Source organism: Mauremys mutica, chromosome 7, assembly GCF_020497125.1.
Source record: "Mauremys mutica isolate MM-2020 ecotype Southern chromosome 7, ASM2049712v1, whole genome shotgun sequence".
Lineage (NCBI taxonomy): Eukaryota > Metazoa > Chordata > Testudines > Geoemydidae > Mauremys > Mauremys mutica.
The window spans coordinates 60079555-60107299 of record NC_059078.1 but is presented as its reverse complement, the minus strand read 5'-3'; the positions used below and the strand labels follow the sequence as shown (position 1 = coordinate 60107299).

Here is a 27745-nt window from a genome sequence, read left to right as displayed (position 1 = left end):
AGCCAGGATGAGAGGGATGCAACGCCATGCTCTGAATGTCCCTAGCCTGTTTGCCAGAAGCTGGGAATGGGCAACAGGGGATGGATCACTTGATGATTCCCTGTTCTATTCATTCTCTCTGAAGCACCTGGCCTTGACCACTGTTGTAAGACAGGGTACTGGGCTATATGGACCATGGGTCTGACCCAGTATGACCATTCTTATGTAAAAATTAATTATAATAAAAATGTTTAGTATAGAAACTCCCCAACATAATGACCTCTCAAGATAGCAACAATGTGAGATAACAACCTTGGCAAATACTGCATTTTAAAAATCTTGGCCTACTGGGAAACATATTTATATAAGTTTCCATTCCCAGTCACAAATCTAGCATTCTGGAGCAAAGTGACTAAAATATAGTCCAACAAACAAATGTTTATTTAACATGCTCCTCACTTTTCCCTCCACCGCACTCCACTCACTGGTGTTGTCCTTAGTCAGTGGAGACTCAGAGTTCAGAGGTGTTTTCACGTGAGCACACCTTCCAGGTGGGGGACAAAAAGGCACAGTTCGCTCTGGCCACGGCTGTTCGTTGTACCACCGTTCACTCCACCACTCTGTTGCCAATGGCCCTGCACAGTCACCTTCTGCTGTCACCTACCACTGTGACCTCTGCGAGTTGGTCTCTTGAGGTTCCACCAGCGCTCAGTGATTTCAGCTGAGCTCTCAGTGCGGGAACCTCGCTGCTAGTGCAGTCTGGGCTGTCTCTTACACAAAAACACTGTACCCACAGGAACACTGTCCCCACAACAGGACTAAGCACTTAGACCTGATTGTCAGTGATTTCAGCTGCAGTGGTCACTTAACAGAACAAAAGACTATCTATGGAGCCTAATCAGCTCTGTCTTTAAACAGTGGAGAGGGATAGGTCCCCACCCTCTCTCTTGATGCCTTCAAATCATCACAGATTATTTGAGTACAGTTGAGTACAGTACAGTTCTACTGCCCTTTACTCATACAATAAGAACAACATTTCATCCCCCCTTCCCCCACATTCAAGTGGTTTGTAACCCAACCCCAGCCAAAATCTATCACTTGGACAACACAGCTCTGTTTGTTGGATACCTAAGTAGATTAGGTGTGAATGTAAATATAATCTGGCCCTGAAGCCTTAGCCCCCAGCTCATCACTAGCTGTCAGGGAGAACTCATTTAGACTTTGCTTACAAATCATCATTTGAAATTATTAGGTTGGCCAACATCACCGAAATGAATGCACTGACATCATAAAAAACAGCTGTATAAGGAAGCAAGTCTATGTTCATACTTTTCAAATCTATTATACTTTTTCAGATACACATATTTTATCATACACTGTATAAGCTTTTAAAGTGTGTATTAATGTTTCAGTTTAAATTCAGATTTCCAAACAGTCACTAAATTGGTATGTAACTAGCTCACAAAACTGGGGAGGGTGTTGGGAAAATTCAGGGGGGGTGTAGGGAAATCACTGCTGGTGAGTGAGCCCCAGTGGGAGGTGAATGCAGGCGGTGATGCAGCCCTGATGGGCGGGAGGGTGAGTGAATGTTTGGGGAGGTTGTGATCCCTTGGCGGGGGAGGGGAAGAATCAGCCCTGCAGGGTCTGGGGTAGATAAACCCCTATGGGAGGGCAGGGAGGGTGCAGTGAGCTCGGCGGGGGGAGGGGCGGGGGTCAGTGAGCCCGGGGGCGGGGCTGAGCTGAAGCGCGTCCGTCCAGTATCCAGACGTAGCGGCTGCAGCTGAGCCACGTGGTGGGGCAGGTCACATGATCGGCTCAGCTGGCGGCGGCCGGTCTGGGAGCGGGCCTGGGGTAGCGGCGAGATCCGCAAGGGCAGCCGGAGCTGGCAGCTGGCAGCGGGTGCCGGGGTGAGCCTTGGCGGCGGCTCGGGGCCATCGCCGCGGCTCCCGGGGGGCCGGGAGTGAAGGGTGTTGTGGGGCTGGCGGCGGGGATCAAGGGGGGTGGCGGGGCAGGTGGAGGGAGCTGGGGGGCTGGTAGGTTGAGGTGACGGGGTGGCTAATGAAGGGGGCCTGTGGCTGTGCGGGGTGTAAGCTCTTTGAGGCCGGGCCTGTCTCCCGCTATGTCTTTGCACAGAGCCTGGCCCGTCTCAGCTGCGGCCTCTACCCCACAACGGTAACACATGCTGCCATCGGATTTCTGCCTACGGAAGCTAACTCGGGGCTGCTCCGCTTCCTTCCCTGGCTGCGCTCCAGTCAGGATCGTGCCCCTCTGGCAACAAGGCAGGAACGGCCACTGCTGCAAAGAGCTGACTGCCTAAGAAGACAAAGCCAGACCCAGGGTGTGGCACTGGGTTATAGCATAGCAGCGGGGAGATCGGGGTGATGGCAGCACGGGGGTGGGCACTGCCATGTCTCTGTTGGTGCAGACAGATGTTGGTTTGTATTTATCTGTCAAGGACGTTGGGGTTTTGCCAGGTGAAGGAGGTTGGGGAGGGCTGTTGGGGTAAGAGAGGGGTAGAGGAAGAGGCGGGTAGAGAGAGTAGTGGGGTGAGAGAGGCTAAGCACAGTGGGGAGTGTGGGGTAGGGTGCAGTGGTAGGAGAGGGTTGGGATGAATAGCAGCCTAACTGCCAATGGCAATACAGCAAATCTGGGGTGGGGGATGACCCATCCAGAGCCTGAGAGTCACAGTCCTGGATGCCAGGGGACTGCCAAGGCCCCTCCCAACCAGTGGCTGCTCCTTCTTTTTGGATGGGGGTTTCCTAGGCCCGGTGATCCACGAGATCCCTCTGGGTTCAGCACAGGGGTTGTGTGAGATGGCAGGTCCTTATAAATACCTTCTACCCAGTGCTGTAGCTGGTGGTTGTTCAGTGTATCTGTAGGGAGAGCTTCAGCAGATGCATTTAGGCAGAGCCGGCTCCAGCTTTTCTGCCACCCCAAGCGGCAAAACAAAAAATGAACCAAAAAAAAAAAAAAAAGACGAGCAGCGGAACTTTGGAGAAGGAATGAGGGACCAAATTTCCACCAGATGTCCCACCCAGATACGGGACAGAGTGCCGCCCCTTTGAATTGGCCGCCCCAAGCACCTGCTTGCTATGCTGGTGACTGGAGCTGGCCCTGCTAACAGGCATTATACTCCCCCACAAAGGAACAGAGTAAGGAAGTCTACGGACAGGAGGGGTCTGACTGGAGAGTCCGTGGGGAGGTTCTGTCCCCTGGAGACCAAGCATGGACCAGAAACACACAATTGCTGATGGACTGAACCCAGTTCTTATACATGGAGGCACAGCATCTTATACTTGACTCCAAAATCAGCACACAGCAAGGAAGAGGGTGAGGACTAGTGGGACTTCTCACCAGCCTCCATCTCACCCCTCAGGCTGTTGGTGGAGGCTCCCTGTAAATTAGCACCCACCCATCCTATCAGTGTTCCTGACCGACCCTTTCTCGTGCAGACCATGGCAAAAAATCATCACTAAGGTGAATGTCAGAAAACAAATTCAGGTGCAACTTTGGCAATTTAGGGTTTGGAGGAGCATTTTTGCATCCAAAATATATTTTCCATTCCTATCTCACACAGATACAAGTTACACTGTGAACCGGTAAAGGCATGCAGACAGGCTCAGAATTCAGGCAGCGGATACAAAAGACCAGGGCCCAATAAAAACTTGCAAAATGTTTCATAGATCTGTATTGGAAATGAGTTTCTGCCCCCTTACTCCCCACTAGTGATAATCCTCAGCGTAGCATTGAGCTAGTCTATACCAGCTAGGGATCTGAACACAAGACTTGCATCCTTAGGATCTTTCAACCTCTTCTACACCTTGGGCAGATTTGGGCTATTGTTTAATTCAGTCGCTGTCACAGTGCCGTACTTCTGCCATGTACATGTAGCTCTCCTAGGAATCATAGGGTCACTTGTAAGGTATGAGGAACTTTGAGATCTGGGTAGGCCAGCCAGGACCGAGGGAATTCTGGGAACCATCTGTCTCATTCTGTGTTCTGTAAAATGTCAGATCTGTTTGCCTTATTGATAATTCCACTCCCCCCATTGTTCCCCTTCCTCAATAAACTTCAGCCCTTGTCCTTTACTCGAGCAGCTGTTTTCTATTCTGAATGCTCTTTGGAAACAATAAACCCCTATGGAGGCGATACTGCATATGCAAGTTGCACGTGGTACACGCCCACTCTGTACGCACTGGAGGCACTGTGCAAGATACACTCCTGACTCGTGCCCTCTGGATGTCTGGTCCTTGGTAACAGACCCTGAGGCTAGATACCATGCCAACCCGTGAATCCAGCCTTATCACGCTGTCAAGGTTCCTCCCCCACTCTGAACTTTAGGGTACAGATGTGGGGACCTGCATGGACACTTCTAAGCTTAATTACTAGCTTAGATCTGGTAACACTGCCACCATCCAGAAATTTCAGTGTCTGGATCACTTTCTGTCCCCCCAAAACCTTCCCCTCCCTGGGCAGCCTTGAGAGGCTTTTTCACCAAGTTCCTGGTGAACACTGATCCAACCCCTTGGATCTTAACACAAGGAGAATTTAACCGTTCCCCCACCAATTCCTGGTGAGTCCAGATCCAGTCCCCTTGGATCTTAACACAAGGAAAAAATAAATCAGGTTCTTAAAAAGAAGGCTTTTAATTAAAGAAAGAAAGGTAAAAATGATCTCTGTAAAATCAGGATGGAAAATACTTTACAGGGTAATCAGATTTATATAGCCTAGAGGAACCCCCTCTAGCTTAGGTTCAAAGTTACAGCAAACAGAGGTAAAATCCTCTCAGCAAAAAGGAACATTTACAAGTTGAGAAAACAAAAATAAGACTAACGCCTTGCCTGGCTATTACTTACAAGTTTGAAACATGAGAGACTGATTTAGAAAGATTTGGAGAGCCTGGATTGATGTCTGGTCCCTCTTAGTCCCAAGAGCGAACAACCCCCAAACAAAGAGCACAAACAAAAGACTTCCCTCCACCAAGATTTGAAAGTATCTTGTCCCCTTATTGGTTCTCTGGTCAGGTGTCAGCCAGGTTTACTGAGCTTCTTAACCCTTTACAGGTAAAAGAGACATTAACCCTTAACTATCTGTTTATGACACACACACAGCAGGGTTGCCAGGGGGGATTTTCTGGTTACAGCTCTAATTCAGCTCAGTTACTATGACAGACCTAGAATTATATAGAAACAATGCTGAGTACCAAGATACCAGAATAAAGAAGGTTACACAGTTGATAGGGAAAGTACAGAACGCTGGTGGCAAATCTTAAAACAGCACCTACAATTACTAGGATCCAAGAAAGGACTTATTCCATGAGTGACTTAAACCTGGAAGGGAGGTTCTTCCAAGGAGGTTATTCCTTAACCCACCATGGCCGTGAACAGACAAGTTTTAGAGGGGTTGGCCTTCTGCGCTAACAAGTAGCTGCAGGATTCCTTATGGAAAGTGAGTTTATATTTCTCTTCATCAAAACCAAGAGGACAAGACAAGCTCACATTGGGAAGGAAAACAAGCATTGGTGTGAGAGATATCTGGCTAACTCTGACAACAGCTAGACACAATCAATCACCAGGTCATGGGGCAGCTTTCCAGGTGTGTCCTCGCTATCTTTGAACTGGCAATTTGTTTTAAACCAAATCACCCTGTAAATAGAGAGAGCCCCTGCCTCAGAGAGTTTACAAGCTCAGTGTGAGGCTACAGATAGTCAGGGGATAAAACAAATAGAACAAGGAAGTGATCTTAGTCAGGAAGATAGACAATGATCCCAGCAAACCAGCTGTCTAGCAAGTGTTGAGCACTTTGTAGACATCGCAGCAGAGAAGTTTTACTTCAGTGGGAACTCTAGATGTCCCCCATCACCGTGACATCTGAAAACCTTACAACCACTAACATTTTGATCTTCCCAACACCCCTGAGAGCTGGGGAATTGCTACTAGCCTCATCTTATGGCTAGAGAAATGGGGCTCGCAGAGACTTAGGTCCAAACCCTCAAGGGTATTTAGGCTCCTAACATCCGTTATTTCAACGGAACCTAGGTGCCTTCTTGAGGATCTGGGCCCAGGCAACTTTGTCCAAGGTCACACATGACATTTGTGTCAGAGCAGGGTATTGAACATGGGTTTACCAAAGTACTACACGAGAGTGCTAACTACTGGACCATCCTGCCTCTCTGAAAAATTGAGGTATTACATCCCCTCTGATCATCAAAAATCTGATGGGCATTTTTCCAAAGGGAGCAGTACTAGACCCAATTTCAATTAACTCCATTCTTCAGTCTTAAATGCCCCATATCATTTCAGCCGCACAAATTATTTCTCATTACTTCCTGTGTGGTTTTGGCCAACTGTGACTATCTTCTACCACAATGTAAACCAGGGATTTGCCAGTGTCACGAGAAGTTCTAAAAAAGCCATGCAACATACAGCCATGCAACAAGATGAGTGCCCAGCGAGGCTGCCTCCAACAGATGTAAGCCAGTGTAAGATGTAAGCCGGTGTCTTTGTGGCATGTAAGTCCTTTGAGGCAGGGCCTGTCTCTCGCTATGTCTTTGCACAAAGCCTGAGCAGTCTCAGCAAGGATAACACATACTACTGTTGGATTCCTGCCTATAGAAACTAACCTGGGGCTGCTCACCTGCCTTCCCCGGGGAAGGGGCTGCTCCTGAGGTACTGTTTTTAACTTGGCTAAGCCCGAGTCAGGATCAGGCCACTCTGGTGCTGGGGACAAACACGAACGGCCACTGCTGCAAAGAGCTGACTGCCTTAAAAGACAAAGGCAGGCACAGGATGCGGCATCAGGTACAGCATAGCAGCAGGGAGATCTGGGTGATGGCAGCACGGGGGAGGGCATCTTTGGTACAAACAGAAGGGGCAGAAGTTCCCCAAGAATGGAGGGGGGCACAGAGGGCTTGGAGGGGAAGTGAGAGGAGGTACTGAGTAGGGTTGGGGGGAGTGGGGCCAGCGCCCAGGGCATAAAGCTGCAGGGGGCGGTGAAATAAGGGGGAGGGGCACAATGGGTCATGCCCCCTCTCCTCCATTTCTGCTTTCCATTTAGCATAGAGGTTTTCAAAGTGGGGGGCATGGCTCTCAGTTTGAAAACTCTCACCTCCACAGAGTACAATAAACATGAAAAACTATAACGAGAGTAATCAATTAAGGTGGGCTATTATGGCAACACCCGTTTTTTCATGTTCTCTTTATATATTTATCTTCCTACTGTATTTTCCGCTGCATGCATCCGATGAAGTGGGTTTTAGCCCACGAAAGCTTATGCTCAAATAAATTTGTTAGTCTTTAAGATGCCACAAGTACTCCTGTTCTTTTTGCTGATACAGACTAATACTCTGAAACCTTTGTTCTGTGAGTGTCAATTTCTTGCTGAAGAAAGCAATGGGGCGTTTGTTGTTGCCCTCTCTGGACTGCATTAATTCAGCCCCTAAAACAGTATCTCGTGTATCTGTACGCAGCTCAATCTGAACAAACTTGAACAGGCTTTTCAGACAGATTTTCTTCTCCCCCTACTGTTTTTAGCTCCTGTAGAAGCTGTGAGAACCCTCCCCCATGGAGTAGAATGCCATCATTCATAGATCATAAATGTAATACAAAAGACACCAAAATTACTGCCCGCGGTTGCAATATCTGTCACAGCCCCTTCATTGAAATAGGGCAGCTGGGCCATGAGGTCCCAGGTTCCAAAGACCAGCCCTGACGCCCCACCCTCCCCAAGATTCCACAGTAGCTTAAAGACGTCCTCTCCCAGAGCTCCAAGCATGTGGGTGCAGTGGGTTTACAGTTTACCACCCTCTTCACAAACTGTGATAGTGGAAGGAAAAACAGTGGTACCTGCTTTGCAAAGGTACCAACATACAATCATTCTACTGTCAGTGTTAGGATATAGATATTCAAGCCTATCTGCAAAGGCCTATACTTTAAGAATTTAGGTGTATTCTTATCACTTAGCTAGTTATAGAGGTATAAAAGAAAGAATCAAAATCATTGTCTATCTGTGTAAGGGTCTTCTCATACTGTGACAGTCTAAGGCCTTGTTTAGTTATATTGAAATAAGGCAATCTGGGGCTGTTAGGAAGGTGATCCGATCTATCACCTCCAGAGAAAGGAACGAGCCTAGAACATGTAAAAGGAAATTTAGTTTGATAGTTTTATGTCTGGTAAGAACTCACTTATCAATCGTCACAGCTGGAAAACCCTTATGTCTGTATAGATGTAATTGTGAAATCCTCACTTTTGTATGTTTATTTGCATGGTCTCTGTCTGGTTCTGTGATTGTTTCTGTCTGCTGTATAATGAATTTTGCTGGATGTAAACTAATTAAGGTGGTGGGATATAATTGGTTAGCTAATCATGTTACAATACGTTAGGATTGGTTAGGTAAATTTTAGTGGAATGATTGGTTAAGGTCAGGGGCGGCTCTAGGAATTTGGCCGCCCCAAGCAGGGCGGCATGCCGCAGGGGGCGCGCTGCCGGTCCCGCGGCTCCGGGGGACCTCTTGCAGACGTGCCTGCAGAGGGTGCGCTGGGAGGGCAGCAGGCGGCTCCAGCGGACCTTCCGCAGTCATGCCTGCGGAAGGTCCGCCGGAGCCGCCTGCCGCCCTGCCGGCAAAATGCCGCCCCAAGTGCGCGCTTGGCACGCTGGGGTCTGGAGCCGGCTCCGGTTAAGATATAGCTAAGAATATTACTATATAAATTAGGAGCAAACAGGAAGTAAGTTGGGATTCGAAAATAAGAAAAAAGGAACTTGGATTTAAGCTTGCTGGAAGTTCACCCCAATAAACATTGAATTGTTTGCACCTTCGGACTTTGGGTATTGTTGCTTTCTGTTCATGCGAGAAGGACCAGGGAAGTGAGAGAGTGAAGGAATAAGCTCTCTAACAGTCGTTAACACAAGAAACATAAAGCTCTAGACAAAATAATAACACCCTGCCTGCATTTCCCTGCCTCCGTTTCCTTGCCACCCTTGGGGCTTAGGTCAGAGTCCTCTAAGGAGGCCCACCCACCACACATTGTGTCTCATCTGCAACCAGTTTCTTCCTCAGCTGATCCTGCAGTTAAACAGGACCTCTGTGCTACAAGAGCACGTCTTTTTATCTCTCTCCTGCCCAAGCCGACGTGGTCTCTGTGGATAGGTCTCTGCTGCAGCGGCAGTGTGATTGTAGCCTGGGTAGATATGCCCTGTACGGCTCTAATCTAGCTAGCACAGGTCATAGTGGCGAAGATGTGGTGGTATAAGCTCAGGCTGGCTGCATCAATACAAGTCTACCGGGGACCTGGGGACCTGCTGCTACGTCTTCATTCCTATTGTTACCTGGATGTGCAAGATAGCACATGGATGCCTATTGTGTACTGCTTGGTTTAAATCAGGTTCCTGGGAGCCAACCTAATGACACAGTATATTGTGAGAGCTTGTCCTGCTGAAGGTCTGCTGTGACCTGTGTGGCACGTCTCATCCAAAAGCATTCTACAGGTAGAGCACATGGAACTACAGTCACCACCAACGAACAGGCTGCTGCATGAGTTTGAGGGGAACTTTGTGTACAACCAGCAAAGCCCGGTTCCTACGGCAAACAAGTGTCAGATACAGGATGGCAACTAGTTTTCTTGGCTCACCCACCAACAGCCTCATGCTACCCTTCACCTCCAGCAAAGCCCTAGTTATTTAGATCTTGTGGCAGCTTTCCCATCTGTCAAGGGCTCAATATTATGTTTGTGTAGCACTTTATCTGCACATCTCAAAGCACTTGACATGGGTGATTAGCTGTTTTAAACCCTAACTAAACAGAGCTTTGAAGTAGTTTCTGAAGGCATTATATAGTCTTGTGCTGTATTGCATCAGATTCTGGGATTGGGTCAGAGCTGCTACAAGATTCCAGTTCAGGCACTTTTAAGCAGTTTGGGTGTCTGGAGCTGGAGATGCTGACGTGCTCATCGATGGCTAATATTGAAGTTTTGAGCCTTAACCTGAGCACTTCACCATCTTCAGAAAATGCATGTAAAACCTATTGCGTCTATGCAGCCTGTGATTTCCGAAGGCTCAGCTTGGGTCAACCAAACCCAGTTTTACTGGAACTCACACTTGTCAGGAAGGGTTGTTTAGCTCCAAAACTGGGTGTTGAAATCTGACAGCATAGTGTCTAAATGGAAAACACACTGACTTCTTAAAGTATGAACTGTTCCACGTGTTCTTTGCTTAATCTTTCACAAGTTTGTTCCTATTAAGCCTGAAAGTTTTTAGCCTGAATGATGTTTCAAAAAATTAAGTGACTCAGAAGGCAATGGGGGAGGGGAGGAATGCAACCTCAACTATGCTCCATTCCATGCTATATTACTCTGAGTACGCTGCAGGTCTCAAGCATAAACTGTTTGAGGAAATCCCTATGTAACTGGGCTATAAAAATTAAGCATTCCCTCCTCCCAATGTTAATGCCACTTTTTGTTTCACTCCAGTGCATGCCCTCTATGCATGAAGGCCCTCCCAGCGCTGCTACCCTCTTTCCACTCAGGCCCTTCTAATAAAACGCCTTCCATGCTACCTGTGATGTTGCACTCCATAGGATTTTATGAAAATATGCTAATAAGTATGAATATATCATCACTGGAATATGCTTCATGCAAAATGTCTCTTGTAAGGTATCATTACAAAGCTTATATTCTATTGAATGTGTTCATCCTATTTGTATGAATGTATCATTCTTGAATCTGAAACTAGAAATATGAACTATAACTCTGAGGTCCTTTTGTAATTATGCAAAGTGTGGGCCATTAATGGTGGTTTGGAATATTGATGGCTCCCATCAACCAGGACAATTGACTGTAGATGTCTCTGTTTACTTGCAAGTCTTCCTGTGAGTCAGGCCGGGAAGAATGAAGGCTTGGGGTCTCACAGGACATGTGACCATGTCACCTGGTACTGGAATCCATCTTTAACCTGGGGCTTTTCCAGTTAGAAGGAGAATTGGGGACCCAGAGAGACAAAAGATTCCCGCCTTGTGCCAAAGCTATGTAAGGAGGTGGAACAGATCAAATGAGACTGCAGGCATGAGAAATCCCCTAGCTACCACCTGAGCTGGAACAAGGACTGTACCAGGGGAAAGGATTGGACTCAGACTGTACAGGAGTCTAGTCTGTGAAAGAAGCTTATTGGAACATCTCTGAGGATGAGGTTTCATCTGTAATCAGTTTCTTACTGTATTAGGCTTAGACTTGCATGTTTTCATTTTATTTTGCTTGGTAATTTATTTTGTTCTGTCTGTTATTACTTGGAACCACTTAAATCCTACTTTGTATACTTAATAAAATCACGTTTTGCTTATTAATTGATCCAGAGTAAATAATTAATTCCTGGGGGAGCAAACAGCTGTGCATATCTCTCTATCAGTGTTATAGAGGGCTAACAATTTATGAGTTTACCCTGTATAAGCTTTATACAGAGTAAAATGGATTTATTTAGGGTTTGGACCCCATTGGGAACTGGGTATTTGGGTGCTAGAGAGAGGAGCACGTTCTAAGCCGTTTTCTGTTAAGTCTGCAGCTTTTGGGGGATGTGGTTCAGATCTCGGTCTGTGTTTGCAGCAGGCTAGCATGTTTGGCTCAACAAGACAGGGTACTGAAGTCCCAAGCTGTCAGGGAAAATGGGCTGAGAGAGAGTCTCAGCACATCAGGTGGCAGTCCCAAGGGCATCTCTGTGACCCAACCCGTCACACTACCCACAAGCAGAGTTCACGGTAATAGTTTAACAGTTATTCCCCTTTGCAATTCCTAGTGCCTCCTGTCATCTTTTGTTCAGACACAAGCTCTCTAGGGCAGGGACTGCATTGATTTGTGTTGTGTGTCAGGTCAAACATGTTGTAGGCACTAGAGAGATAGCTCTGACTGAGGAAAGTCCAGTACTGCCAACCCAAACAAACAAATCACAAGTCAGGCTGAAAAGAATCATGGGTAGCATAGAACTAATGAGACTTCGAAATATATTTGAGATAATTTTATTTGCCTGCTGGTTTGAGCCACTAGGCTGCTCTCAATTCTTGTTTTCAAGCTTTACTATTGTAACCATGATGGCTAGAAAGTTTGAAATGAAAGCCAATATTTTTATTTAAGTATTTAACCAAAAGTGGAACAGCTTCAGCAGGAGAAATTCAGAGCGGCCACCCCCACAATACCCTGGTGGCTAGGGCACTCAATGAGGGGGGGAGATGTGGTCCACATCCGTGCTTCAGAGGGGGGATTTGAACCTTGATCATCCACATCCAACTGGCTGCCCGGCCCCTCACCTATGGGATAGAAATGGGGGACCTCCTCCCTCTCCTCAGCTCTGTGAATCTAGCTCTGGGTTTCTAAATTCCATTTGCTTTTATTTTCAAAAATGCCCAGAATGGAAGTGAAACACTACATTTGGGGTGGAGCAAATCTTTCATTTGACACAAAATAAAATAAATCTGAGGTTTTGAGTCATTGAAAAATCCAAAAAATTACAGTTTCAGGTTGGACCCAAAACGATTTTTTTCCCCCAGGGCTTCTGGTGACCTGAAAATCAGTTACTCACAAAACTCTGACATGGCCACTTGCATGGGGAAACAAAAGAGTAGGAAGGAGACAAAGGCCTAGGGTTCCTGCTACTATGTCACAGGTCACTGGAGTTTCATAAGAAGTGTCCTTGCCAAGACCTTCCTGTTGCCAAGGCTGGCATTAAGGGCTAACAGTTCAGCACAATGAGCAGAGATTGCATGTAGGAATCCAGTTGTCCCAGTCACTCCCCACACAGTGCTGACAGGTTAGCCCTAGGAGAAAGCTTGAGCTAAAGAAGGGATTACCTCAAGAAAGGGAATGTCTTCCAGTGCCCTGGATCCTTTCCCCCAATAGTTGGTGAATGCTGGTGAATGACAATGAGGAACCCTATGATAAATGAAGGGGGGTGGGGGTTGTAGCTCCCTTTTATGAACACTCCGCCAGGCAGTTAGCTGTAAAATCCCTTTTAGTAGCAGTTCTCTGCTTGCTTTACCTGTAAAGGGTTAAAAGTCCCCCAGGTAAAGAAAAGGAAGTGGGCACGTGACCAAAAGAGCCAATGGGAAGTTAGAACTTTTTAAAATTGGGAAAGAAACTTTCTCTTTGTCTGTTGTTCTCTCTGGGCTGCAAGGACACAGAGCAGCAATGCTATAAGCAGGAATGTTGTGTAAGGATTGAACCACGTATGAAAAATTATCTTCCATACCTAGAAGAAATCATTGGCACAGGGAATGTTTAGATAGACGCGATCAGGTTTATTTCTTTATTTTGGCTTGTGGGTCTCGTCTGTGATAACCCCAGATGCTTTTGTCTGCTTGTAATCTTTAAGCTGAACCCCCAGGGAAGCTATTTTGGGTGCTTAATTTTTGGAATTTCTCTTTTAATATCTAGCAAAAGCCTAAGTTCCAAATGTATTTTCTTCCTTTTTGTTTTTAATAACATTTAACTTTTTTAAGAACAGGATTGAATTTTTGATGTCCTAAGAGGTTTGTGCATATGTTGTTTAATTAAGTGGTGGCAACAGCTAATTTCCTTTGTTTTCTTTCTCAGCTCTCCCCCGGAGGGGGGTGAAAGGGCTTGAGGGTACCCCACAGGGAAGAATTCCCAGTTGCTCCTTCCTGTGCTCAAGGGATTTTTTTGCATTTAGGTGGTAGCAGTGTTTACCAAGCCAAGGTCAGAGAAAAGCTGTAACCTTGGGAGTGTGATACAAGCCCAGAGTGGCCAGTATTAATTTTTAAAATCCTTGCGGGCCCCCACCTTCTGCACTCGAAGTGCCAGAGTAGGAATTCGGCCTTGACAAACCTGTTCAGTGTTCAGAGAAGCATGGGCCAGGAGGAAGCCTGGCATGTGGCATGTGCAAAGAGAGTAGAATGCTGGATCTGGGTACCTGCCGACTCTTGCAATCTATCAGGTGGTAGCTGTGTGTGAGAGAAGCATGGCCGCACTGGAAATTGAGATGGATGGAGCCTTCATGAACATATATGAATCTGGACAAGGGGCACAGAGGTGGTTCAGGAAATACAGGCTGATTCTTACTGTTTTCTTGAACTGATTCACCCATCGCAGTTAGAAAAACTGCCGAAATCAGTGTGCTCTCCTCAAAGGAAGGAGAGGGAGCCCCATCATTACTTAGCTCTTATTAAGAAGACACTCAAGGACTTCTGATGCTTCATCTGAGTTTATTTTACTTGGGTGATCAAAGCTCAGTTATGCTAATGCAGGGAATAACAGAAACAATATAGAATCAGGTACAGTGCATTCTCACACACTGAACTGCTACTCAACAAGGAGAATAAAAACCAGCTGTTAGTTGCGATTCTTCAAAGACCATCATGAATCTCTGAAGAACAGACTCATTCTGTTGTTGATCATCCATAGAAGGGGAAGGAGAGGCACTATGCAGAGAAATTCTCAATGGATTCGTAATTAACCCACCCAATCACAGACCTCGCAGGTAGGGTGACCAGATGTCCCAATTTTATAGGGACAGTCCCAATTTTTGGGTCTTTTTCTTATATAGGCTCATATTACCCCTTATCCCCATCCCAATTTTTCAGATTTGGTGTCTTTGGAGGGGTCGGCCTTCTCCACCGCACTGTAGCTGCAGGTATCCTTGTTGAAAAAGCTTTCACATTTTTCTCTGTCATAATCCCGAGGCGAATGGTAGCTGTCATTGAGAGAGAAAAAAGCAAATATCAGGCTATGAGAATGGGAAGCAAACAATCTCCAGTGATGACAGCATCCGCACTTCTGGCAGGAAGAGACTGTGTTGGGAAGCATTAGAGCTGGTTGAGCTGTTTTCTAGCTAATAGTTTGATTGTTCATGAGCAGCAAAAGGGGCTCAGCTAAAGTCTGACTTTTGCAGGTTGTTTCATTCTTTGTCATTCGACAAAGGGTCTGCAAATTAATTTCACCCAATGGCTTATTCTCAAAACTGCACGTTTTGTTTGTTTATTTTTCAGTTTTCATTATCCCATTGTCTGATTGGTCACTTTAGTCACATGGCATTCTTTCTGTTCTCTGATTGGATGAGTGTAATGGTAGAAGATGGGAAAATACAGTCAAGATACTGGGCCCTTGTTTCCCTCTTGGAGAGAAGGGGAGAGCAGTCTGGGGAGTTAGGAGAACATAGACCAGCAGCCTTAGGAAGTTTTTAAGACATTACTTCCAGAGGCATATTACGCATTTGTGGGGCCCTGGGCCACAGCAAGTGGGGGCCCTTCCCCATCCCTTCTGCCTGCAGTCCCCCTGCCCCTCCCCCCACACTCCTGCCAGGGAGCGGAGTTCGAACACAGGGTCTTCTCCTGCTCCCTAGCAGGAGCACCAGACAGGCAGAGCAGGACAAATCCCCGCACCCCTACCCTACTATCCGGCAGAAGAACTGGGAGGGCAGGCATAGCTGGTCACGGCATAGGAGTCCCCATTTTTCCAAATGATGGCCTCCAAACCCACTAGAAAACCTCCACATGTGGAATCTCTGTACTGGGGCTTCTCTGTCAGTTGCTTACATAGAGAAAGTCTTGTGTCCCTTTTTTAGAGTTTGGATTCATGTTATTCTTTGATTCTTTGGAATAGAACAGAAAGGGAAGGGGATCCAACTAGAATGGACACTGTCACTACACAGCATCAGAACACACAAAAGCTACTTGCTTGAGTCAAATTCATTGGATGTCTGCCTTCTGTGATGCTTTCTGTGCACGCCTCTTGCCCACTGCCTCCCACTCTAAATATATTCCTGATTTTGATCCCACTTTCATACCTTTCATACCTTTCCTGGCTATTCTCAATGGCGATCAGCTAACATAGACTAAGTCAGAGAGAGTGTTTGTGGTTCTTACCTTTGGTAGATTCCAATGGGTCATTTTGTTTATAAAAATACCATGCATCACATAGTGTCACCAAGATTCCAAAGGCAAGAAGGATACCCAGAAAGCACTTCTGTAAGTGGGAGACATGGCAAGAATGAGGTGTCTTTTCAATGGTTATGAGCTAAAAATAATTCATTTGTATGGAGTCAGACAGAAGAAATCTTGGTATGCATAAAAACAAAAATCAAGAAGAAATAACTCTAAAGAACAACACAAATTTTCCTTAGGGTATGTCTTCACTACTGGCTGGATCAGTGGCAGTGAGTGATCCAGTGGGGATTAACTTATCACATCTACTCTAGACGCGATAAATCGATCCCCAAGTGCTCTCCTGTCGACTCCTGTACTCCTGTACTGAACCTAGTGCATTATGTTTTAAAGTTACATGAGAGACTGGAGGCTATGGGGACATACACTACAGAAAATCTCAAGGAAGCACAGGAACAGCAACAATGATAAAGGAGCAAGGGTGTTTGTCTTTCAGCCGGGCACCAGAATGCTGTTACTTCTTCCAAGCTCGGTGAGAGGCACAGGCAGAATCAACGGGGGAGCGGCAGCAGTCAACTCGCCATAGTGAAGGCTCCGCGGTAAGTAGATCTAAGTACGTTGATTTCAGCTACGTTATTCACGATAGACAACAGCGAAGTTGATCCCCTAAAGGCAATACCCCCACTTTGCCCTTAAATGGACTTGTTATATTGTGCAGATCAAGACATGCAGACACAAGAGATACAGATACAACTGCAAATACTGTGGATAAATTGCTGCGAATTACTGCAGCTGGTGCACGCTGCCCCATGTGCAGGACATCTTGGAGAAGACAAGATGCAGTTAGGATCCTGGCCTGATACTCATGTCCAGAATGCCAATTGACAGCCCCTAAGGCTGCAGGCTGCACTAGTACCCCTGCCTTTGAAAGAATAGGAATTGACCTTATAGGCCCTCTAGAGAAGAGTGGCTCTGAACATCAGCATATATTTCTCATTGTGGACTCTACCCAGAAGCAATACCACTCTAGTCTACAACTGCTAAGACTAGTGCTAATGAACTGATGAAGGTCTTCGCGTGGGTAGGGTTGCCTGAAGAGATCCTGACCAACCAGGGGATGAATTTCACATCCTGGCTGATGAAAGAAATATGGGAACTATTAAAAATCAAAGCATTAGGCACATGTATGTATCACCTGCAGACAGACGGTCTAACAGAAAGATTCAATCAGACACTCCAACATGCTCAAGAAAATTCATTGCTCAGGATCTCTGACACTGGGACCAACTTCTCCAGCCTTACTCTCTTCCCTAAGCCGCAACAGGGTTTTCACCCTTTGAATGGTTATATGGATGACAACCAAGGGGTATACTCGACCTGGTCTGTGAAATCTGGGAAAGCCAAGCACCAAGAGCTGAAAACCTAGTGCATTATGTTTTAAAGTTACATGAGAGACTGGAGGCTATGGGGACATACACTACAGAAAATCTCAAGGAAGCACAGGAACAGCAACAATGATAAAGGAGCAAGGGTGTTTGTCTTTCAGCCGGGCACCAGAATGCTGTTACTTCTTCCAAGCTTGGAAACAAAGTTCATGGCCAAGTGGCAAGGCCCTTTCAAGGTGATAAAGGTGATAAAGTGGGGACCATGGGCTACATGGTCAGACAACTAGGGAAGAAAAAAGGAACACAAGTTTACTGAAGCCCTGGAAAGCCAAGGAAAACCTTAGTGGGAAGGATGAGAACTAGGACCTGAAGTTGATGACTGCCTAAAAGAAAGCTCAGTACCCCCCCGGAAAGAACCTAAACCATAAGCGAAAGCAAGGGCACTCCAACTGGTGGCCACTTTCCCACATATTCTCAGCTGTCCCCAGGAAAACTGTTTCCGGCACAACATCACATTAATGCAAAACCAGGGCTCCAACCAATCCCCAACAAGTCGAGGGGGGCCATTGAGAAATGGATCAGGACCATGTTAGAACTTGGGGTGACAGAGTCCCAGAGTGACTGGAAGAGTCCTATCATGGTGGTCCCAAAGCCGGGTGTAGTGACATTTTGCATAGATTTTAGAAAAGTGAAGCAATTTATAAATTTGACGCCGACTCCATGCAGTGAGCGGATGAACTCCTAGTCCTACTGGGAGAAGCTCAATACATCACCACTTTGGAGTTGAAAAAGGGATATTGGCAGGTTCCTTTAATGCCAGGTTCTCAGAAGATGGCTTTTTCTACACCGCTTGGTGCTATTTCATTTTAAGACCATGCCCGTCAGGTTCCACAGGACAGGAGCCACTTTGCAACATTTTATGGACTAATTACTCCAGCAGGGCAGTCAGTATGCAGCAGCTTACTTGGACGATGCAGTCGTCTCTAGCAGGGATTGGGATTCCCAGTCTGAACAAAGTAGCCACCATTCTCTGATCACTGAGAGAAGCTAGGTTAACAGCACACCCCACTAAATGAGAAATAGCGAAGGAAGAAGCCCATTATCTGGGGGACAGAGTCAGTGGATAAAGTTCATGCCTTACAGGCATATAAGACATTCATGACCAGAAGGCAAGTGCATGCCTCGCTAGACTTAGCTGGCTACTACTGCCAGTTCACCAGCATAGCAGCCCTGCTAAGTGACTTAAATAGGAACGCTGCCCCAAGACGGGTGAAGTGGACACCCACCTGCAAAAATACTATTCAAAACTGAAGGCCATACTCTGCAGACACTCAGTGCTGTATAGCCCACACTTTGAAAAGGAATTTATGCAACAAACAGAAGCATTGGACATAGGACTAGCGGCAGCCCTTTCTCAAGAGGTAGATGGAGAAGGACACCCAATAACATATATCAGCCGGGAACAATTCCCCTGGAAGAAAGTATACTCAGTGATAGAAAAAGAGTGATTGACTGCCAAATGAACCAAGACAAATACCCCATTTCACACAGACCAAACAACCATGAGGGGGAGGGATAGCTCAGTGGTTTGAGTGTTGGCCTGCTAAACCCAGGGTTCTGAGTTCAATCTTGAGGGGGCCATCTGGGGCAAAAATCTTTCTAGGACTTGAGCAGGGGGTTGGACTAGATTACCTCCTGAGGTGCCTTTCAACCCTGATATTCTATGGTACATGTCTGTCAGCAATTACCTAAGCCAGGGGTTCTCAAACTTCATTGCTTCGCAACCCCCTTCTGTCAAGAGAAATTACTACACCACTTCAGGAGAGGTGACTGAAGCCCAAGGCTACCTAAGCCCCACCACCCCACATATAGGGGCCAAAGCCTGAGCCCCACTGCCTAGGCCGCGGGGGCCAAAGCAGAAGCCCAAGGGCTTCAGCCCCAGGCAGGGCCCTGTAACCTGAGCCCTACCAGGGCTAAAGCTCTCAGGCTTCGGCCCCAGACCTCAGCATGTCTCATGCAAGCCCTGGTAACCCCATTAAAATGAGGTGGCGACTCACTTGGGGTCCCAATCTGCAGTTTGAAACTGCAGACCTAAGCTAAACTTGAACAAATAACCTGAATGTGAAAGGCTCTGCAATAATGAGTTAAGAGGAGAGAAGACTGTGAGGAATTACAGAAGAATCTAGCTAAGCTTAGTGATTGGACAACTCTACAGCAGGGATGGCTCTACTGTTTTTGCCGCCCCAAGCAGTGCGCCGAATTGCCACTGCTGCGGAAACGCTCGTGCTACCCTAGCAGCACACGGACTGCCCCCGCCGTCCATGGCAGCAATTTGGCGTGCTGCTTGGGGCCAGGGCAGGAGCAAGGATGTTTCGCGCCCTAGGCGAAACTTCCACCTTGAGCCCCACCCCCACCCCCCCCGCCCGAGCCCTGTGGCAGCTCTCCCACCCCCCTCCACCCTGAGGTGCCCACCCCCGCGGCAGCTCCCCCCGGCTTGGGGAGCCATGCAGCAGCTCCCCGTCCCAGCTCACCTCTGCTCCCCGTACTCTCCGAGCACGCCATTGGCGCTCCACTTCTCCTGCCTCCCAGGCTTGGGGCGCCAATCAACTGTTTGGTGCCGCAAGCCTGGGAGGGAGAGAAGCAGAGCGAGGCGGCATGCTCAGGGGAGGAGGCGGAGCAGAGGTGAGCTGGGGCGGGGAGCGGTTACCCTGCGTGCCGTGCCCCCCCTTAGTTGCTGCAGGCTGCCCTCCCCGCGCCCCCCCTGCCCCAGGTCCCTCCGTCTAAATGCCGATGACGACCTGGGCGGCCGAAGATCCGGTCACCGCCAAAGGACCCAAAATGCCGCCCCCTAAATGCTAGTGCCCTAGGCGACCGCCTAGGTCGCCTAACGGGTTGCACCGGCCCTGCTTCGGGCCACAAAAACACACGGACTGCCGCCCCTTGCAGATTGCTGCCCCAAGCACCTGCTTGGAATGCTGGTGCCTGGAGCCAGCCCTGCTCTACAGCTGGTGAAATTCAATATATGTAAATAAAAGATTTGAACTAATCATACATACTAAATTAACTACTTGGAGGAAAGATCTAGGCATTCTTCTAGACTAGAGCTGGGTGAATAACTGATTTTTTGGCTTATTGGCAATTCAAAAAAATAAATTTAAAAAAAATTGTTTCCAGTCAAACTAAAAATGTTTTTTTTTAAATGTCAACTAATCTAATAGTTGAAAAAATTGTTTGGGGTCAAACAAAATATTCAAAATATTGTGAATTTTTTTGGAATTTTTAATTTTTTTTAAACTGAAACAATCTGACAAAGCAGACATGGTCACCAGATATTTTGATGTTGCCAAATTTGCACTATTTATTTATTTATTTACTTACTTGTTTGTTTATTTATTTGCAAAAAAACACAAAAGTTTTGCGTGAAAAATTTTGCCCAGCTCTAGTCTAGATCTCTCATTAAAAAAATCTACTCAAAGTTTGGTGACTTTAAATAAAGCAAAACTAGATACTAGGTTTCATAAAGTAATAGATAGAAAATAATTTTGACAATATTAAAGCTGTGTAGAAATTAATATACCACCTCACCTTTAATACTGTACAGATCTGGTCACACTGTCTCCAAAATAGTATAGCAGAGATAGAAAAAGCTCTGGTAAAGGAGGATTGATAAAAACATGGAAAGGCTTCCATATGCGGGGAGAGAAAAAATAAGGACTATTTAGTTTAGAGGAGAGGAAATGGGATGTGATAGTTATGTAAAATGAGAAATGATGTAGGGAAATGAAATCAAGTGCTCCTCTTTGCCCTTTCATAATGCAAGAGCTAGGGATCACACGATTAAATAGAAAAGCAACAAATTTAAAACTGATTAAAGAGAATATGTTTACACCATGAATAATTACAATAGACCTCACTGCCACAAGACCTTGAGGCAAAACATTTAGTCAGATTCTATAAAGGATTAGATGCTGACATGAATAATAAAAATATTTGGAGTTACACTAACAAAGTTAGGCATGTATAGGGGATATAAGCCATCACGATGTAGGGCATAAGTCAGCCACTAATTAATGAGCTTGAGAAGATGCTTCCCCTATGGGCAGGTTATTCCATAATTGTCCATATCTGTGTTTCTTGCACTTTCCTCTGAAGCAGCTAGTACTGGTCACTGTCAGAGACAAGATGTTGAAGTAGATGGTCCATTGATTTGATCCAGTCTGGCTATTCCTATGTGCCAGAGTAAAATATACTCTATTTTGAAATGGACTAGACTCCCAGGAGGCAACTTGAAATCAGCCCTTTTATGTCAATTAGAACAGTGCGATTCTGAATGGCTTTAGAGTCAGAGGTGCTTTTAGAATGACCATTTCTCCCACACCGAAAGAAGAGGTTCAGTTCTGTGAGTAACAGAGACAAGCACCACCTAGCAAATGTTCATTGGTATTCTCATAGAATTACCCTCAACCTTTCATTCCGTTTATGGACCCTTCCAGCTATTCTTTAAAATGGATGTAAATCAGATACGTGCATAGTTGGGCAGCTGTCACTAGCCCAAAGAGTAACTAAAATAAAGTAAATAGGAATATAGACTGCATCCTTTTAAAGCGTGAGATGCACACTCTGACTTACCATTGTGGAAGCTTTCCCTGCTGGAGATCACACAGCCTGTGGGCACTTGTGTTTTTGGCAGATTTATAAACCAGATAAGAACAAGTTTTTGGCAATGCCTAATGCTGAGAATGTATGTAAAGAACTCAAATATTTGCTCAGCAATCACCAGTGGGTCTGACTGAAGTCTAGGTCAGTTGGCAGGGGAAACGTTGACTCTGGTAGGTAAGGAGCCAATCCAAAATGCACTGAAATCAATGGAAAGATTCCCAATGACTTCAGCAGTTTTTGGATCAGCCCCTAGGGCAGGGGTGGGCAAACTTTTTGGCCCATGGGCTACATATGGGTGGGGAAATTGCATGCAGGACCATGAATGTAGGGCTGGGGTAGGGAGGGAGTTCGAGGTGTGGAAAGGGATGCAGTGTGCAGGAAGGGCCTCAGGCCAAGGGGTTGGGGCACAGGAGGGGTGCGGGGTATACAAGGGGACTCAGGGTAAGGGGTTGGTGTGCGGAGTACAGGAGGGGGCTCAGGGTAGGGGGTTGGGGTACAGAAGGGGTGTGGCAGGGGGCTCAGGTCAGGGGGTTGGGGTGCAGCATGCAGAGGAGTGCAGGCTAGAGCCAAGCGATTCTTATCTTGAGCAGCTCCAGGGTGGCAGCAGCATGCAGTGAGGCTAACGCAGGCTCCCTTCTTGCCCTGGCCCCACGCCGCTCCTGGAAGCGGACGGCACCTGGGGGAGGGGAGCAGAGGGCTCCACGTGCTGCCCTCGCCTGCAGGCTCTGCCCTCCTCAGCTCCCATTGGCCGCGATTCCCTTAGCCTTAGCCCCGGGGGTGGCAATCCCGCAGGCCAGATCAAAAGCCCTGATGGGCCAGCTCTGGCCTGCGGGCTGTACTTTGCCCACCCCTGCCCTAGGGCCTTGATCCAGTAAAGACCTGAAGTACAAACTTAGCTTTAAGCATATGAGTAGTTCCATTGTCTCAATTAAAACTACACCATGTACTTAAAGTGAAGCACATACTTGAGTGCTTTGCTGGATTAAGGTGTAAGTAAATTTAAAACATGAACTGGCAGCCATCTTGGCCCAGTATCTTCCCATGATAAGTATATATCACATGCTTTGTGGGGTGGTGGGGAAGCAGCATGGTCCAGGGGCAAGGGTGCAGAACTGGGATCCAGAAGACCTGGGATCTGTCCCTGACTCTGCCGTGGACCTTGCTTGGGCAAGTCACTTCATGTCTTAGAATCACTGTCAAGCAGGTGGGACTCCCCAGCCATGGCACAACATCCACGCAGGAGAAGGAAAGCTCCAATTGCAAACCAAGAATGTCAGCCCTGGCCAGCTGGTTTGTAAAAGTTGTGTCAGTCACACATGTTCTCGGGATCTGCACCACCAACCCCAGCTAACAGGACACACCAAAGCAATCAAGCCTTTTTGGATAGTCTTCTAGACACAATTGCTTACAAAAGGGGGAGCAGATGTTATGCTCAGAAGAACGGCAATGCTCTACAGTCTCACAGCAATAGAATCATACAATCAAAGAATCTCAGGGTTGGAAGGGACCTCAGGAGGTCATCTAGTCCAACCCCCTGCTCAAAGCAGGACCAAACCCAACTAAATCATCCCAGCCAGTGCTTTGTCAAGCCTGACCTTAAAAACCTCTAAGGAAGGAGATTTCACCACCTCCCTAGGTAACCCATTCCAGTTCTTCACCACCCTGCTAGTGAAAAAGTTTTTCCTAATGTCCAACCTAAACCTCCCCCTCTGCAACTTGAGACCATTACTCCTTGTTCTGTCATCTTCTACCACTGAGAACAGTCTAGATCCATCCTCTTTGGAACCCTCTTTCAGGTAGTTGAAAGCAGCTATCAAATCCCTTCTCATTCTTCTCTTCTGCAGGCTAAACAATCTCAGTTCCCTCAGCCTCTCCTCATAAGTCATGTGCTCCAGCCCCCTAATCATTTTTGTTGCCCTCCGCTGGACTCTCTCCAATTTATCCACATCCTTCTTGTAGTGTGGGGCCCAAAACTGGACACAGTACTCCAAATGAGGCCTCACCAGTGCTGAATAGAAGGGAATGATCACATCCCTCGATCTGCTGGAAATGCCCCTACTTATACAACCCAAAATGCCATTAGCCTTCTTGGCAACAAGGGCACACTGTTGACTCATATTCAGCTTTTGTCCACCATAACCCCTGGGTCCTTTTCTGCAGAACTGCTGCCCAGCCATTCGGTCCCTAGTCTGTAGCAGTGCATGGGATTCTTCCGTCCTAAGTGCAGGACTCTGCACTTGTCCTTGTTGAACCTCTTCATATTTCTTTTGGCCCAATCCTCTAATTTGTCTAGGTCCCTCTGTATCCTATCCCTACCCTCCAGCGTATCAACCACTCCTCCCAGTTTAGTGTCATCTGCAAACTTGCTAAGGGTGCAGTCCACACCATCCTCCAGATCGTTAATGAAGATATTGAACAAAACCGGCCCCAGCACTAGACATGGAACCATTGATCACTACCCGTTGAGCCCGACCATCTAGCCAGTTTTCTATCCACCTTATCGCCCATTCATCCAGCCCATACTTCTTTCACTTGCTGGCAAGAATACTGTGGGAGATTGTATCAAAAGCTTTGCTAAAGTCCAGAAATAGCACATCCACTGCTTTCCCCTCATCCACAGAGCCGGTTATCTCATCATAGAAGGCAATTAGGTTAGTCAGGCATGACTTGCCCTTGGTGAATCCATGCTGACTATTCCTGATCACTTTCCCCTCCTTTAAGTGGTTCAGAATTGATTCCTTGAGGACCTGTTCCATGATTTTTCCAGGGACTGAGGTGAGACTGACTGGCCTGTAGTTCCCTGGATCTTCCTTCTTCCCTTTTTTAAAGATGGGCACTATATTAGCTTTTTTCCAGTCATCCGGGACCTCCCCCGATCGCCATGATTTTTCAAAGATAATGGCCAATGGCTCTGCAATCTCATCGGCCAACTCCTTTAGCACCCTCGGATGCAGTGCATCCAGCCCCATGGACTTGTGCTCGTCCAGCTTTTCTAAATAGTCCCGAACTACTTCTTTCTCCACAGAGAGCTGGTCACCTCCTCCGCATACCGTGCTGCAGAGTGCAGCTGTCTGGGAGCTGACCTTGTCTGTGAAGACAGGGGCAAAAAAAGCATTGAGTACACTAGCTTTCTCCACATCCTCTGTCACTAGGTTCCCTCCCTCATTCAGCAAGGGGCCCACACTTTCCTTGACTTTCTTCTTGTTGCTAACATACCTGAAGAAACCCTTCTTGTTACTCCTAACATCTCCGGCTAGCTGCAACTCCAAGTGTGATTTGGCCTTCCTAATTTCACTCCTGCATGCCTGAGCAATACTTTTATACTCCTCCCTGGTTATTTGTCCAATCTTCCACTTCTTGTAAGCTGTTTTTTTGTGTTTAAGACGAGCAAGGATTTCACTGTTAAGCCAAGCTGGTCGCCTGCCATATTTACTTTTCTTCCTACACATCGGGATGGTTTGTTCCTGCAACCTCAATAAGGATTCTTTAAAATACAGCCAGCTTTCCTCGACTCCTTTCCCCGTCATGTTATTCTCCCAGGGGACCTTGCCCATCAGTTCCCTGAGGGAGTCGAAGTCTGCTTTTCTGAAGTCCAGGGTCTCTGTTCTACTGCTCTCCTTTCTTCCTTGTGTCAGGATCCTGAACTCGACCATCTCATGGTTACTGCCTCCCAGGTTCCCATCCACTATTGCTTCCTCTACTATTTCTTCCCTGTTTGTGAGCAGCAGGTCAAGAAGATCTTTTCCTCCAGCACCTGCACCAGGAAATTGTCCCCTACACTTTCCAGAAACCTCCTGGATTGTCTGTGCACTGCTGTATTGCTCTCCCAGCAGATATCGGGGTGATTAAAGTCACCCATGAGAACCAGGGCCTGTGATCTAGCAACTTCTGTTAGTTGCTGGAAGAAAGCCTCGTCCACCTCATCCCCCTGGTCTGGTGGTCTGTAGCAGACTCCCACCACGACATTACCCTTGTTGTTCATACTTCTAAATTTAATCCAGAGACTCTCAGGTTTTTCTGCAGTTTCATACTGGAGCTCTGAGCAGTCATACTGCTCTCTTACATACAACGCAACTCCCCCACCTTTTCTGCCCTGCCTATCCTTCCTGAACAGTTTATATCCATCCATGACAGTACTCCAATCATGTGAGTCATCCCACCAAGTCTCTGTTATTCCAATTACATCATAATTCCTTGACTGTGCCAGGACTTCTAGTTCTCCCTGCTTGTTCCCCAGGCTTCTTGCATTTGTGTATAGGCATGTAAGATAACTCACTGATCATCCTGGTGTCTCAGTATGGGGCAGGAGCCCTCCCCTCTTGCACTCACCTACTTGTGCTTTCTCCCGATTTCCCACTTCCCCACTTACCTCGGGGCTTTGGTCTCCTTCTTAGTTTAAAGCCCTCCTCATTAGGTTAGCCAGCCTGCTTGCAAAGATGCTCTTCCCTCTCTTCATGAGGTGGAGCCCATCTCTGCCTAGCAATCCTTCTTCTTGGAAGACCATCCCATGGTCAAAGAATCTAAACCCTTCTCTCCGACACCATCTGCGTAGCCATTCGTTGATTTCCACGATTCGACAGTCTCTACCCTGGCCTTTTCCTGCCACAGGGAGGATAGACAAGAATACCACTTGCGCCTCAAACTCCTTTATCCTTCTTCCCAGAGCCCCGTAGTCTGCAGTGATACGCTCAAGGTCATTCTTGGCAGTATCATTGGTGTCCACGTGGAGAAGCAGGAAGGGGTAGCGATCTGAGGGCTTGATGAGTCTCGGCAGTCTCTCCGTCACATCATGAATCCTAGCCCCTGGCAAGCAGCACACCTCTCGGTTTTCCCGGTCAGGGCTGCAGATAGATGACTCAGTCCCCCTGAGGAGAGAGTCCCCGACCACCACCACCCTCCTCCTCCTCCTCCTCTTGGGAGTGGTGGTCGTGGAACCCCCATCCCTAGGACGGTGCATCTCATGCCTTCCAATCAGTGGAGTCTCCTTCTGCTCTGTTCCCTCAGATGTATCATCCACTCCACTCTCTGCACTAGTACCTGCGGAGAGAACATGAAAACGGTTGCTCACCTGCATCTGTGTTTCTGGTACATGGACGTTTCTGGTAGTCTTTCCTCTTCTGGAAGTCACATGCTGCCAATTATCCTCACTGGCCTTCTGTCCCCGCTGCGTAGCCTGCTCTGAATCTTCAGAACATTGTGCCCGCTGAAGCTGATCCTGACGTCTATCCAGGAAATCCTCATTTTCTTTTATGGAACGCAGGGTTGATATTCGTTTCTCCAGACCTTGAATCTTCTCTTCCAATATGGAGATCAGCTTGCACTTTGTACAGACAATGTGTCAAGGGTCCTAGAGATTTCAGAGGAGGCATCATTCCCAGGAGTTTGCTAATGAATTAAGGGAGAGTACATGGGACCTTTCCTGGCTCTGACATTGACTTTCTGTGTGACCTTGGACAAATCCCTCACTTACAATTACTTACATACCTTTCAGGGGTGTTGTGAGGTTTAATTAAAGATTGAGCTGCGGAATGCAGTATTAGCTTCTGCAACAGAGTATTAATCTGATATTCACCTTTACAGATTCTTTTAAAATGTATAACTCTTATTTTACTCTAGATTCAAGAGATTCCAGGCCAGGTTTTGTTCCATAAGCCTATGGTTTTACACTGATGTGGGTACTTGTGCTCTAGAGCATACAGAGCCAACACAGTTTTATAGTTCAGGAGGCAATGGTGATTCAACAAAGTGGGCATCAGCTGGGTAAGAGTCTTGGTGGTGATGATCATTTTAAAATCTTCCACTAGAAAGCAGGGCAAGCGGAATACGTACTATAGGATTTAGATTCCTTG

General features: G+C 46.9%; 1 long non-coding RNA gene across 1 annotated transcript; it reads right to left on the bottom strand.

Annotated features, from left to right (window-relative positions):
* Positions 1–14158: 14158 nt before the first annotated feature.
* LOC123373612 lies at positions 14159–21927 on the bottom strand. The gene is made up of 3 exons (XR_006580783.1): positions 21867–21927; positions 15835–15934; positions 14159–14663 (listed from the first exon to the last, which is right to left on the bottom strand). It is a non-coding gene; the product is annotated as an uncharacterized LOC123373612 (long non-coding RNA).
* Positions 21928–27745: the final 5818 nt, after the last annotated feature.